We start from the raw sequence: 14620 nt of genomic DNA on the forward strand, positions 1-14620 counted from the left end.
AATGACAAAGAAAATGGGATAATTTCGAAATTGGAAAGCAAACCGACAAGTGGGAATTGACTTAGTGGATGCAAAAAAACTGAGTCTTAAACGGGCAGTGAGGAAAGTCGAGGACACACAGAACCCCCAAAGGTTCAGGAATTGAGTATCAGGTACTTCTGGAAGCAGAGGGAACCACAGGGGACTTGTTGAAAGAGAGTTTAAAAGGCAGTTAGTAACCAAGATCCCATCTCCCAAGGTGACCTTCTCTACTATATCCCTGAGATATAGTAGAGAGAGAATGTTATTCCCTGGAGTGGATAAAACCATGGGACTCGGCACTGGGGAAGAGCAGATCCAGCTGGGGGCAGGGGCATCACACTGAAAATGGGAGAATTAAGTGAAGGTCTTCACACTGAATATTAATACTCCTAAATGGCAACCGGGCTTAGTATGAACCTCCAGGCAAGAGAGCAAAAGATCTTTGCAAACTTGAGAAACCTAGGAAGGAAGACCTAAAGGCAGTGACATCAGAAGTTGCTCAGTGAGGACTTCCCTGGTGGCTCAGTGGTTGAGAATCCACCTGCCAATGCAGGGGACACAGGTTTAAGCCCCAGTCCAGGAAGATCCCACATGCCACAGGGCAACAAAGCCCATGAGCCATAACTACTGAGCCTGCGCTCTAGAGCCTTGCGAGCCACAACTACTGAGCCCACCTGTTGCAACTATTGAAGCCCGCACACTCTAGGGCCCGTGTGCTGCAACTACGGAGCCCGTGTGCTGCAACTACTGAAGCCCGCGTGCCTAGAGCCCATGCTCTGCAACAAGAGAAGCCACCGCACCGCAACACCGCAATGAAGAGTAGCCCCTGCTCACTGCAACTAGAGAAAGCCCTCATGCAACAAAGACCCAACACAGACAAATTAATTAATTAATTAATTTAAAAAATTATATTAAAAATTTTTTTAAAAAAAGAAGTTGCTCAGTGAAAGAGGCTAGTCAGATCATGCTTCAGTGGAGTCCTTGGTGGGCAGCCAGCTCTGAGCTTTGAGTTTCCGAGCAGACTCTGTGTGTAGAAGCCAAGGATCACTGGGCACATAAGGGAAGCTCCTAACTCAGAGCCAAACAATAACAAACAGATAAAAAGCAACTTGGAGGGAACACACATGATGATGATAAGAAGAAAATGCCAAAAAGTTATCATCAGTAGCATCAAAGACATAAGAGACATAGCACATATTAAACAAGTACAGGATGTTATTAAAAAGGAATGTTCCGAGAAGAAAAAAATCTCTCTTGCATAGAACAAATTAAAAGCTTAGTGGTAAGTTTAGAAGATAAGGTTGCAGATTAGGCAATTTCCCAGAAAGCAGAGCAAAAGGACAAAGCGTAAGAGAGAAAAGACATGAAAATTAGAGAATCAACCTGGGAGATCTAACATCCAAATAAAAGAAATCTCAGAAAGAACAGAGAAAATAAAAGGGGGAGGGGGACTCATCCAATAAGTTATTCAAGTAAATGTCTCTGAATTAAATTACATGAGTTTCCAGATTGAAGATGCCCACCAAGTATTGAACAAAATGGATGCTATTTGCACACTAAGACATATCATTGTGAAAGTTTAGATCACTAAGAACAAATGAAAAATCATACAAACTCCCAGAGAGGGAAAAACTAGATTTTACACAAAGCATCAAAAATCAGAATGGGAGACTTCCCTGGCAGGCCAGTGGTTGGGACTCTGCACTTCCACTGCAGGGGACATGAGTTAGGTCCCTGGTCAGGGAACTGGGATCCCACATGTCGAGTGGCTCAGCCAAAAAAATAAATAAATAAAATTTAAAATTTTTAAAAATCAGAATGGCATCAGATTTCTTAAGAGCAACACTGATTTAGACCACAATGCCTTCAAAATCCAGAGAAACACATATATCAAACTTAGAATTCTCTACCCAGCCAAACTATCAATTGTGAGCATAGAATAAAGATTTTCAGAAATGAATGGTCTCAAAAATTTTAGCTCCCATGCATCTGTAACAGAGCAGGACCCTATGGCACCTTCCCAGAACAGAACACCCATTCCATCCTGCCATGTCCTCCTCCTGCCTTTTGTCTGTAGAAAAACTTTAGTCAAAGAATACATTTAATCAGAGAAGTGAGAAAAATCAGAAAGAAAGGAAAACAGTCAAGCAAGACAAAATAATAGTTTAGCCATTAAACAAAGCCAACAACGTTTAGTTTCTTCTCAAGGGCTATAGGTAATATTCTGGGCTCTATCCTTTGAGTTGTTTTGCAGATACTGAAACCCGCACCAGGTGGAAGAAGTTACCTCTATGCTCCCCACAAGCACATTAGACCCCAGACCAGTTGAAACCAGAAGGTTGATGATGTTGACTCCCAATTACCTCACCACCAACCAATCAGAAGAATGTCCCTGAGCTGATCACATACCCCACAACCCCCTCCCTCACCCTATCTTTAAAACCCTTTCCCTGAAAGCCTTTGGGAAGTTTGGGCCTTTTAAGCACTAGCTACCTGGACTCCTTGCTTGATGCCCTGCACTTTCCTTCACCATGGCCTGGTGTCAATAGATTGGCTTTACTGCGTGTGGGCAAGTAGACCCAGGTTTGGTTTGTAACATCCTTTCTTGGGAATTTACTAGAGAATGTGCACCACTAAGACAGGGAATAAATCAAGAAAGAGGTTAAGGTGAGAAATCAACGCATGAGAGAAATCATGTGAATCCTCAAGCTATTGATGAAGGGAGAGCCAAATAGGCTTGGAGAGCAGCCAGAAGAAATTGGAAGAGACAAGAAAGGTCTGTGAAAAATGTTTCCAAGATGATGCAGTTGGGAAATGTGCTTGGATATATCAAGAGGCTGTTGGTTCTGTTGGAGAAGGATTTGGGATGAATTCATGATAATTAGACAGAAAACTAAGCAAACAAATAAAAACTAGACAGTATTAACTATGAAGAAAACAAAAGATTGTGGAAGAAAAGAAAAATAACTATCGTGTTCTACATGGCACAATGGTGAATAGAGTTTATGTAATCATAATAATGTAAACTTTAAATTATGATTTAAACTCTATTGGAAGAATGGTGGGATAGGAAGTGTGTGTGTGTGCAAGGTAGAGGGAGGGGTGGTGCTGGTGAAAGCCAGACAGTTCCTCATTTTCTATTGTGGAAAGTTGACAGATAATGCCTAAAACTGGGCGGGGGGTGGATGGGGGAGGAATAATAAAGCATATTATTGTGTGATGTAGAGGTAAATTCCAAAAGCAGTAGTTAAAAGAGTAGAAGTTGCTTGGCCCTGGGGAGCAGAAAATGGAAGACTTTGGGGACGGAGGATAAGAGACTGCAGTTTTTATAATAAGCCTGTGGACCTACTTGACATTTTAAACTATATGCGTGTATACAAATGAAAATCTAAAACACAGATGAGAGAGATTTGGACCATAAACTTCTCATATGCTCTCATATGCCAGCTTGAACCCACTCAGCTCCACTAGTCTACAAGAGTCTTGGCCAGTTGTTTTGTCCCAACCAATTTTGCATGGGCTCTGTTTAACTCCACAGGGACACAGCATGATAGCATTTCTGCCTTCTACCCCCATGTGCTTCCCTGTGGCTGCTGGTGCTGGAAATGCCATGGATCCACTCAATGCCCAGGCATGTGCAAGATAGTTCCATGAGATGAAGCAATCAATCGTGATTAACATCAAGCAGTGGCCAGCTCAATAATGTACCTTCACATTGGTTCTCCCTCCTTTCCTTTTTCCCACTTCAGCTTTCCTGGGATTACACTCCCTAAAACATTAGTGGCACTCCACTTTCACTTTAATTCTGCTTACTAAGGCCCTAGAAAGCAGACCTTTGGTTTGGAATTTGACGTTGGATTATTCACGTCATACATAATTATGAAAGACGGAATGTTTTCCCCTTAAGATCAGAAACAAGGACGCCCTTTCTCGCTACTCCTGCTCAACAACATAAGAGAATTCCCAGCCAGTTCAATAAGGCAATAAACGAGGCATACGGCTTGGAAAGGAAGAAATCTCCTTCTATTCATATGTAACATGATTGTCTATGTGAAAAATCCTTTAGAACTAATAAGTTTAGCAAGATCACATAAGTCAATATACCAAAAAAAAAAAAAAAAGTTTTTTTTTGTTTTTTTTGTAGTACGCGGGCCTCTCACTGCCGTGGCCTCTCCCGCTGTGGCACACAGGCTCCGGACGCACAGGCTCAGCGGCCATGGCTCACGGGCCCAGCCGCTCCGCGGCATGTGGGATCTTCCCGGACCGGGGCACGAACCCGTGTCCCCTGCATCGGCAGGCAGACTCTCAACCACTGCGCCACCAGGGAAGCCCCCCCCCCCAAAAAAGTATTTTATATACTCACAATGAATAACTGGAACCTAAAATTAAGAAATAGCACTGGAAAAAATGAAATACTTGGGTATAAATCTGCATGCTGAAGACTATAAAACACTAATGAAAAAAATTTTAAATACCTAAATAAATGGAGAGATATACCATGTTCATGGATTGGAAGACTGAATTTTGTTAAGCTGTCAGTTATCTCCAAGTTGATCTACAGATTCAGTCTAATCCCAAAGTCCTAGCAGGCTTTTCTGTAAAAATCAACAAGCTGATTCTAAAATTTACATGGAAAGGCAAAGGAACCAGAATAGCCAAAACAATTTTGAAAAAGAAGAACAAAGTTTCAGGATTTACACTATCTACTTTAAGACTTTCTATAAAGCAACAGTAATTACTGTGGAACTGGTCAAGGGATAGATACATGGATCAATGGAGCAAGGAATAGAATCCAGAAATAGAATCACACAAGTTTGTCCAGCTGATTTCTTACAAAGGTGCAAAGGCACTTTTACTGAGAAAGAATAGCTGGTTGTTGTTGTTTTTCAACAAATGGATTTTAATAATTTGGATAGCAATATTGAAAAAAAGATTGTCAATCTTTGTCACGTGTTACCCAAAAATTAACTCAAAATTCATCATAGACCCAAATGATAACAGTAAAATAATAAAACTTTTAAAAGAAAATATGGGGGAAAAGTCTTTGTGACTTTGGAATAACCAAACCATTCTTAGGTATAACACCAAAAGCATGGCATATAACAGAAAAAATTGATAAATTATGTTATATCAAAAATTTTAAATTTTGCTTCTGTAAAAGGCACTGTTAAGAGAATGAAAGATAGGGACTTCCACGGTGGTCCAGTGGGTAAGACTCTGTGCTCCCAATGCAGGGGGCCCAGGTTCAATCCCTGGTCAGGGAACTAGATCCTGCATGCCTGCTGCAACTAAGAGTTTGCATGCTGCAGCTAAGAAGTCCGTGTGCCACAACTAAAGATCCCACATGCCACAATGAAGATCCCGTGTGCCGCAACCAAAATGACCCAGCACAGCCTAAATAAATAAATAAAAATAACTTAAAAAAGAGAATGAAAGATAAACTGCAGATTGAGAGAAAATATTTGCAAATCTCATAGCCAACAAAAACTCAACCAGGATATGTGAAGAACTCTCAAAACTCAATAAAAAGGCAATACTTCAAATGGGCAAAAGATTTAAGCAGTCACTTCACAAAAGAAGATATATGAATGGTAAATAAGTAGATGAAAAGATGCTCAATTTCATTCTCTAGTCACTAGGGAAGTTCATATTAAAACCACAAGGGGGCTTCCCTCGTGGTGCAGTGGTTAAGAATCCGCCTGCCAATGCAGGGGACACAGGTTTGAGCCCTGGTCCAGGAAGATCCCACATGCTGCAGAGCAACTAAACTGGTGCACCGCAACTACTGAGCCTGCACTCTAGACCCTGTGAGCCATAACTACTGAGCCCGTATGCTGCAACTACCGAAGCCCGCACGCCTAGAGCCCATGCTCTGCAACAAGAGAAGCCACCGCAATGAGAAGCCTGCGTGTGGCAATGAAGAGTAGCCCCCCTCGCTACAACCACAGGAAAGCCCTCGTGCATCAACAAAGACCCAACGCAGCCAAAAATAAAATAAAATAAATTAATTAAAAAAAAACCCACATGGGATACCATTACACACCAATTAAAAAGGCTAAATTAAAAAAAAATTATCAAGTGCTGTCAATAACATACCATGATCTACGGGGATTCATTCCAGGAAGCAAGGGTGATTTAACAATTATAAAATCTTTTTAGGGCTTCCCTGGTGGCGCAGTGGTTGAGAGTCCACTTGCCGATGCAGGGGACATGGGTTCGTGCCCCAGTCCGGGAGGATCCCACATGCTGCGGAGCGGCTGGGCCCGTGAGCCTTGGCCGCTGGGCCTGCGCGTCCGGAGCCTGTGCTCCACAATGGGAGAGGCCACAACAGTGAGAGGCCCACGTACCGCAAAAAAAAAAAAAAAAAAAAAAAATTTTTAAAAAGTCAACATAATTCACAATATTAACAAAATAAAGAATCAGAATCATATGATCATCTCAGTAGATGCATAAAAAGCATTCAATAAAATCTAATATTCATTCAGAATAAAAATTCTTAATAACTAGAAGACCGGAAATTTCCTTAATCTAATAAAATATCTACCATAAAGTACAGCAAACATCATACTTAATTGCAAAATATTGAAAATTTTCCTCCAGAGGTTAGGAAGAAGATAAGGCTGTTCACTATCACCACTTCTATTCAATATTGTAGAGGAGATCCTATTCAGTGCAATAAAGCAATAAAAAAATTTTAAGTATAACAACTGGAAAGAAAGAACAAACTGTTACTATTCACAGACAACATGAACAAACTGTTACTATTCACAGACAACATGAGATCCTATTCCGTGGGATAAAGCAATAAAAAAATTTAAAGCATAACAACTGGAAAGAAAGAACAAACTGTTACTATTCATAGACAACCTGACTGTATACATAGAAGACCCACAAGAATTAAAAAATAAATGATTAGATTTAATAAGTGAATTTAGTAAAGTCCCTGGCTAAAATGTCAACATCAAAAAAATCAATTGCCGGGCTTCCCTGGTGGCGCAGTGGTTGAGAGTTCACCTGCCTATGCAGGAGACACGGGTTCGTGCCCCGGTCTGGGAAGATCCCACATGCCTTGGAGCGGCTGGGCCCGTGGGCCATGGCTGCTGGGCCTGCGCATCCGGAGCCTGTGCTCCGCAACGGGAGGGGCCGCGGCGGTGAGACGCCCGCGTACCGCAAAAAAAAAAAAAAAAAATCAATTGCCTTTCTATATACTAGCAATAAACAATTACAAGATGAAAAATAAACAATGATACCATTTACAATACTATCAGAAAACATCAAGTACCTAGGGGAAAACGATAGACAAGATCTCTATACATGAAACTGCAAATCATTACTGTGAAAAATTAATGACCTAAAAAGATATACTATGTTCATGGATCAAAAGATTCAATATTGGAAAGAATATAATTCTCCTCAAATTGATCCATATATTCAATGTAATTCCAACCAACATTTCAGCAAATATTTGTGGAAATTTACAAGTTGATTCCAAAATATAATAGAAATAAAAGGGCTGGGCTTCCCTGGTGGTTCAGTGGTTAAGAGTCCGCCTGCCATTGCAGGGAACACGGTTCAAGCCCTGGCCCAGGAAGATCCCACATGCTGCGGAGCAACTACTGTGCACCACAACTACTGAGCCTGTGCTCTAGAACCCACGAGCCACAACTACTGAGCCTGTGCACCACAACTACTGAGGCCAATGCGCCTACAGCCCATGCTCTGCCACAAGAGAAGCCACCGCAATGAGAAGGCCGCACACCACAATGAAGAGTAGCCCCTGCCTGCAGCAACTAGAGAAAGCCCTTGAGCAGCAATGAAGACCCAACGCAGCAAAAAATAAAAATAAAAAAGAAATTAAAAAAAAAGAAATAAAAGGGACAATAATAGCCAATACAACATTGAAGAAGTACAAAATTAAAGACTTACACCATCAAGAATTATAAATTTGAAGAAATTGATGGTGTGATATTAGCAAGGATAGAAAAAAAGGCCCACAGAACCACAGAACAGAATAAAGAGTGCATATAGAGACCCATAGATATTTAGTCACTTGCTTTGTGACAAAGATGTCCCTACAATGCAATGGGAGAAAGGTAGCTCTTTTTAGTAAATGGTACTGAGTCAACTGGATATCCATATAGGAAAAAAATGAATCTTGACCCCTGCCACACCATGTGTAGAAATAAATTTCTGTTAGATAATAGACTTAAATGTAAAAGATAAAACAATAAACCTTTAAGAAAACGTAAGAGAATTGGAAATAGATCGTGGGCTAAGAAAATATTTCTTAAGTAGGACACAAAGGGTTCTAGTCTTTAAAAAATAATCAACAAATTAGACTTCATTGGCATAAGAAGTTTTGTTCACACACCACACAAAAACCATCAACTGAACAAAAATGTAAATTAGAGTGGAATAAGATATTTGCAATACATATTTCCAACAAAGGAACTCATGTCCAGAATATATGATGAGTTCCCACAAAGTAATTTTAAAAAAACAACTTCATTTAGAAAATGGGCAAAAGACTTGCATAGGGGCATCAAAAAAGAGGATATCCAGATAACCAATGAATATCTGAAAAGGTGTCCAACATCATTAATTATCAAGAAAATGCAAAAAAAAAAAAAAAAAGAAAAGAAAATGCAAGTCAAACCACTATGAGATACCTTTGTACACACTAAATTAAAAATTTTTAATTGATAAAGCCAAGTGTTGGCAAGGATGCAGGGCAAGTGAAATACTCATATTCTGCTGGTTGGAGAAAAAATTGGCATAAACACTTTGAAAACAAAAGCACTATCTACTAAAGCTGAATGTATGTATATACATCCTAGGTATATAGTCAACAAAAAAATGCATACATATATTTAACAAAAGACATGCCTACAAATGTTCATGGCAGTTTTATTCATAATAGCCCTGTCTTAGTCAGTTCAGGCTGCTGTAACAGAATACCATAGACTGAATGGTTAACAAACAACAGACATTTTTATTTCTCACAGTTCTGGAGGCTGGAAGTTGAAGATCACGGTGTCAGCATGATTGGCTTCTGGTGAGAAGCCTCTTCCAGGTTGCAGACTGCTGACTTTTCTTATATCCTCACTTGGCAGAAAGAGAGTGAGCAAGCTCTCTGGGGTCCCTTTTATAAGGGTACTAATCCCATTCATGAGGGCTCCACCCTCATGGGCTAATCATCTCACATAGACCCTCTCCCAATACCACCATATTGGGGTTAAGATTCCAACATATGGACTTTGAGAGTACACAAACATTCAGTCCATAGCAAATCCCAAACTGGAAACTACCTAAATATCCATCAGTAGTATAATATAGTTAAGTTTGATATAATCACACAACAGAATACTAAAAAACATTAAAAATGATTGAACTATCACTACACAGGACAACATTATGAACTTCACAAACACAATGTTGAATGATATAAGTCAGAAACAAATAAATATACTCAATGATTCCACTTATAAAAGGTTCAAAAACAAGCAAAACTTACCTCTGGTGATAAAAGTCAAATTCATGATTATCTTTTTGGAGTTAACGACTGAAGAAACAAGAGGAGAGGCTTCTAGGATGCTGCTAATATTCTAATTCTTGTCCTCGATGGTGATTACATAGATGTGTTCACTTTGTAAAAATTCACCAAACTGAACATTTAAGATTTGCACCATTTTCTCTATGTTATTATTCTTTAACAAAATGTTTACTTTAAGCAAATAGTTTTGGCTGTTTTACATAGATATCATATTTTAAAACTTGGTATACTAAAAAGTATAGAGGAGAATAAAAATAACCCATGGTCTCTCATCCATGCATAACCACTGTTCACATTTTGGTGGACTACCCCATTCAGTGTACATAAGTTCCAAGAGCTTCGCTCATACTAAAGACAGAACTTCATAAGCTATAACTCAAATATAGGGACATGTATAATTAGTCCTCTAATCTTCAAGCAAATTATCTCAAATCTAATGAGTTAAAACAACACACTTTATTTTCACATGGTTTCTGTGGGTCAAAAGTCCAGGCAGATGTTAGCTTCTTCCTTTGACTAAGGTCTCATATGGCTGCAAAGTGTCAACCAGGCTGTGTTTTTATCTGGAGGCTTGACTGGGGATGAATCCACTTCCAAGTTCAATCAGGAGATGAATTCACTACTGTTAAAGTTCAAAGAATGAAACCTTCTTAGAAATGCTTTTAAATAAACATGCTCAAGCTTCACAAAGAGACAAGGAAAGTAACAACAAAAAACATGATATAAAACAGATATGAATCAAGAACAAATGGATATAAAAAATTATAATCATTGACGTAACAGCTCAAAAGATGGAATAAACTGTAAACTAGATGAAGAGAGAGCTGGGTAATAGAAAGATTGCACTGAAGAATTCATTTAGAAGGCAATATAGAAAAAGTGATGGAAAATATGAGAGAGAAGTTAAGAGAAATGGAAAATAACATTAGAAGATCAAGAATACATATAACAGAAATTTCCATAAGTATGATGTAGAAGGAATTACAAGAGAGCAATATTCAAAGAGTTAATAGCTGAGAATTTTCTAGAAGTGAAAAAAGATGTGTGTTCTCAAAATAAAGAAGCCCAACAAATGTCACGCTAAATAAATAAAAATTAAAATTCCACCTAGATATTCAGAATATCAAAGTTGAAGAGAAAAATCTTAAAAGCAACCCTGAAGGTGAAAAAAGGTTGCTCACAAAGAAATGATAAATAAACTGAAATGAGAATTCTCAACCACAAAAGAGATAAGAAAACAATGCAATAATACCTTCAGGTATTCCGGGTATTGAGGGAAATTAATTACTAACAGAATAATATACCTAGCTAAACTATCACTAAACAAAATGAAAACATCTTCAAACTTACAAAAACCAAGAATTTTTCATCCCCCAAACTTTTGATGAAAAAACTCCTAAGAGAGGTTCTCTGCCAAGAAGAAATAGAAACTGGGGACTCCTCTGGTGGTGCAGTGGATAAGACTCCGCACTCCCAACGCGGGGGGCCTGGGTTCGACCCCTGGTCAAGGAGCTAGATCCCACATGCATGCCACAACTAAGAGTTCGCATGCCACAACTAAGGAGCCCACTGCTGCAACTAAGGAGCCAGCGAACAGCAACTAAAGAGCCTGCCTGCTGCAACTAAGACCTGGTGCAACCAAATAAATGAATAAATAAATTAAAAAATAGAAACCTGGGACTTCCCTGGTGGCTCAGTGGTTAAGAATCCACCTGCCAATGCAGGGGACATGGGTTTGAGCCCTGGTCTGGGAAGACAGCACATGCTGTGGAGCAACTAAGCCCGTGTGCCACAACTACTGAGCCTACACTCTAGGGCCCACAAGCCACAACTCCCGAACCCGCATGCCACAACTACTGAAGCCCGTGCACCTAGAGCTCTGCAACAAAGAGAAGCCACCGCAATGAGAAGCCCGTGCACCGCAATGAAGAGTGGCCCCTGCTCGCCGCAACTAGAGAGAAAGCCTGTGTGCAGCAAAGAAGACCCAATGAAGCTATAAATAAATAAATAAATAAATTTATTTAAAAAAAATAGAAACCAAAAAGGAAGGAGTATCAAGAAGCAATGATGAACAAATAAGTTACTAAATGATATTGGTAAATCTAATTATTATATTAGGTTATAGGTTTGGCTGATCTGACTGAGATCCAAAATTCTAGTGGCTCACAAAGATAGAAATTATTTCTCAGTACAGCCTGGGCATAACTAGCTCATATAACAGCTTCAAGGTGTCAGGGCCTCAGGCTCCTTATGTTTTGTTCCTTTATGGTACCTGTGGTGTTGCTCTCCTCCCCACAGTTCAAGATGGCTCTCCACTGCATCTACCTTCTCATTAGCGGAAACAGGGAAAGGGCAAACACAGTTTCCTTTAAAGAGCAGGAACGGTGATTTGCTTATATATCACTCCCACTTGCATCTCATTGGCGACAGCTAGCTCCAAGGGAGGCTGGGAAATGTAGTCCTTAGCAAGACAGCCATCTGCCCAGATAAAAATTCTTTTACTCTGCAAATGGACAGATCAGATATTGTGGGACAACCAGCAACTCCACCACAACCATTGATTATAAAAACTATATAATCCTAATTAAATTTTTACCCTAAAAAAGTATGATTAAATCAAGAAGGAAATATGTCCAAGCAAAAAAAGCCTGCAAGGGAGATTTTTTTAAAGTGATAATGTGCGCAGTTTGCAAAATGATACTCAGTGTCAAGCGTCTGCAAAAGAGTGAAATCCCCATGTAAAATCAAGAGGTTCCATCTGGAACATAGGAAGTAAAGATTGACTTCCACAAAGATGCAAACAAGTGACAACGTTAGGAGTTAGACTGATACGCTAAGAGATATCAAACCAGGTTGAGTACGTATGCTGTAAACCTATACACTACCCACCTGTTAAAAAAAAAAAAAAAAGGTAGAATTGAAATTCCAGACAAAAATAACAAGGAATTGATTTCAAGACTTACTATTATGCTACAGTCATCAGGACAATGAGAGGTTGGCCTAAGGACAAGTAGATCAATGGAACAGAAGAAAGAATCCAGAAATAGACCCATACATTCACTGTTGATTGATTTCAGCAAAGGTGCCAGAGTAACACAACACAGAAGATAGCTTTCTAACAGCTGGTGCTGGAATTGCTGGATATCCACTTGGAAAAATAATGAACCGCAACTCTTACTTCACACCTGACACAAAAACTAAATTGAAATAGATCACAAATCTAAATATAAAAGGTACAGCAATGAAACTGCTAGAAGAAAACACAGGAGAAGATCTTCTCAACCTCAGGGTATGCAAAGATATCTTAAAAACATGAGAGTACAAGCTGGGGAAAGAGGGTACAAGAGGGGAAAAAATGGATAAATTTGGCTTCATCAGTGATAAAAAAAAAACTTTTGCCCTTCAAAAGACACCACTGAGAAAATGAAAAGACAAACCCCAGATTGGGAGAAAATATTCACAATACAAATAACTGATAAAAGACTAATATACAAAATATTTAAAGAACTGCCACAACTCAATAAGAAAAAGGGAAATAGCCCAATTAAAAACAGGCAAGAGGGGCTTCCCTGGTGGCACAGTGGTTGAGGGTCCGCCTGCTGATGCAGGGGACGCGGGTTTGTGCCCCGGTCCGGGAAGATCCCACATGCCGCGGAGCGGCTGGGCCCGTGAGCCACGGCCGCTGAGCCTGTGCTTCCGGAGCCTGTGCTTCCGGAGCCTGTGCTCCACAACGGGAGAGGCCAGAACAGTGAGAGGCCCACGTACCGCAAAAAAATAAACAGGCAGAAGAATTGAACAGATACTTCCCAAAAGAAGATATATGAATTTTTCATTGTACATTATTTCACCCATATGAAGATGTGTATGTTTTTCATCCACGTGAAACTATGCTCAATATCACTAGTCATACCGAGTGTTGTGGAGGATGTGGAGCAGTGGGACCTTCAGACAGTACTGAGGGACTTAAAGTGACACAACCACTTTGGAAAACTGACAGTTTCTTAATAAAGTTAAACATACACCTACCATACAACTCAGCCAGTCCACTCCTAGGTATGTATTTACCCAAGACAAATGAAAACATATGTCCACACAAAGACTTGTACACAAATGTTAATGGCAGCCTTATTCATGACAGCCCCAACCTAGAAACAAACCAAATGTCTTCCAACAGGTGAATGGAGAGACAAATGGTGATATAGCCACACAACGGAAGACAACTTTGCAATGAACAAAGTAACAAACTACTGACACGAGTAAATTATGTTAAGTGAAAGAAGCCAGATATAAAACAGCACATACCTTAGGAGTCCAATTATATGAAATTGGGGGAAAGGCAAAACTCATCTAGAGGGAAAGAAAGCAAAAATCAGTTGTTTGCTATCTTCATTCTGGTGGTGGTTGCATGGGTATATTCACTTTTCAAAACTCATCAAAATTGTGTAAGTATTATATGTAGATTATATAGGACACGCGCTGTCTAAACCAGCAGACACAGCCACATGCGGCAGTTGAGTACTTGAAGTGTGGCTGGTCCAAAATGAGATGTGCTGTTAAGTGTAAGATACCTACCAGAGTTCAAGACTTAGCACAGAAAATATAAACTATAAATACAAAATAAAATATATAAATATAAAATATTTATAAAATATTTATAAAAAATAAAATATTAATAATCTCATATTGACTACATTTTGAAATACTCTTTTTGACATATTATGTTAAATAAAGCATATTATTAAAATTAATTTCACCTGTTTTTTAATGTGGCTACTAGAAAATTTTAAATAATACATGTGACTCATATTTGTATTGGACAGCACTGCTTTGGACATTGTTGGGAAAATATATATCTGCGTATCAATGTTAAAAATTTAAGGGCAACCAGTTAAACAACAGAAAGACATCTATAGTTTCAAAACTATCAAAGAAAAAAGGAGAATAAAGAAAACTGTAAATTTAAGAGATGATAGAACATGAGAAATAATAATTTAAAAATTTTTAAAGAGAACAACAAAATAAAATGGTAGAAGTAAGTCTAAATAT

General features: G+C 39.1%; 1 long non-coding RNA gene across 1 annotated transcript; it reads right to left on the reverse strand.

Annotated features, from left to right (window-relative positions):
- Positions 1–10011: 10011 nt before the first annotated feature.
- Positions 10012–11932, reverse strand: LOC109552427 (uncharacterized). Its single transcript, XR_002179225.2, has 2 exons — positions 11847–11932; positions 10012–10196 (listed from the first exon to the last, which is right to left on the reverse strand). It is a non-coding gene; the product is annotated as an uncharacterized lncRNA (long non-coding RNA).
- Between the last annotated feature and the right edge of the window lie 2688 nt (positions 11933–14620).

The sequence above is a fragment of the Tursiops truncatus genome, chromosome 6, assembly GCF_011762595.2.
Source record: "Tursiops truncatus isolate mTurTru1 chromosome 6, mTurTru1.mat.Y, whole genome shotgun sequence".
Classification (NCBI taxonomy): Eukaryota; Metazoa; Chordata; class Mammalia; order Artiodactyla; family Delphinidae; genus Tursiops; species Tursiops truncatus.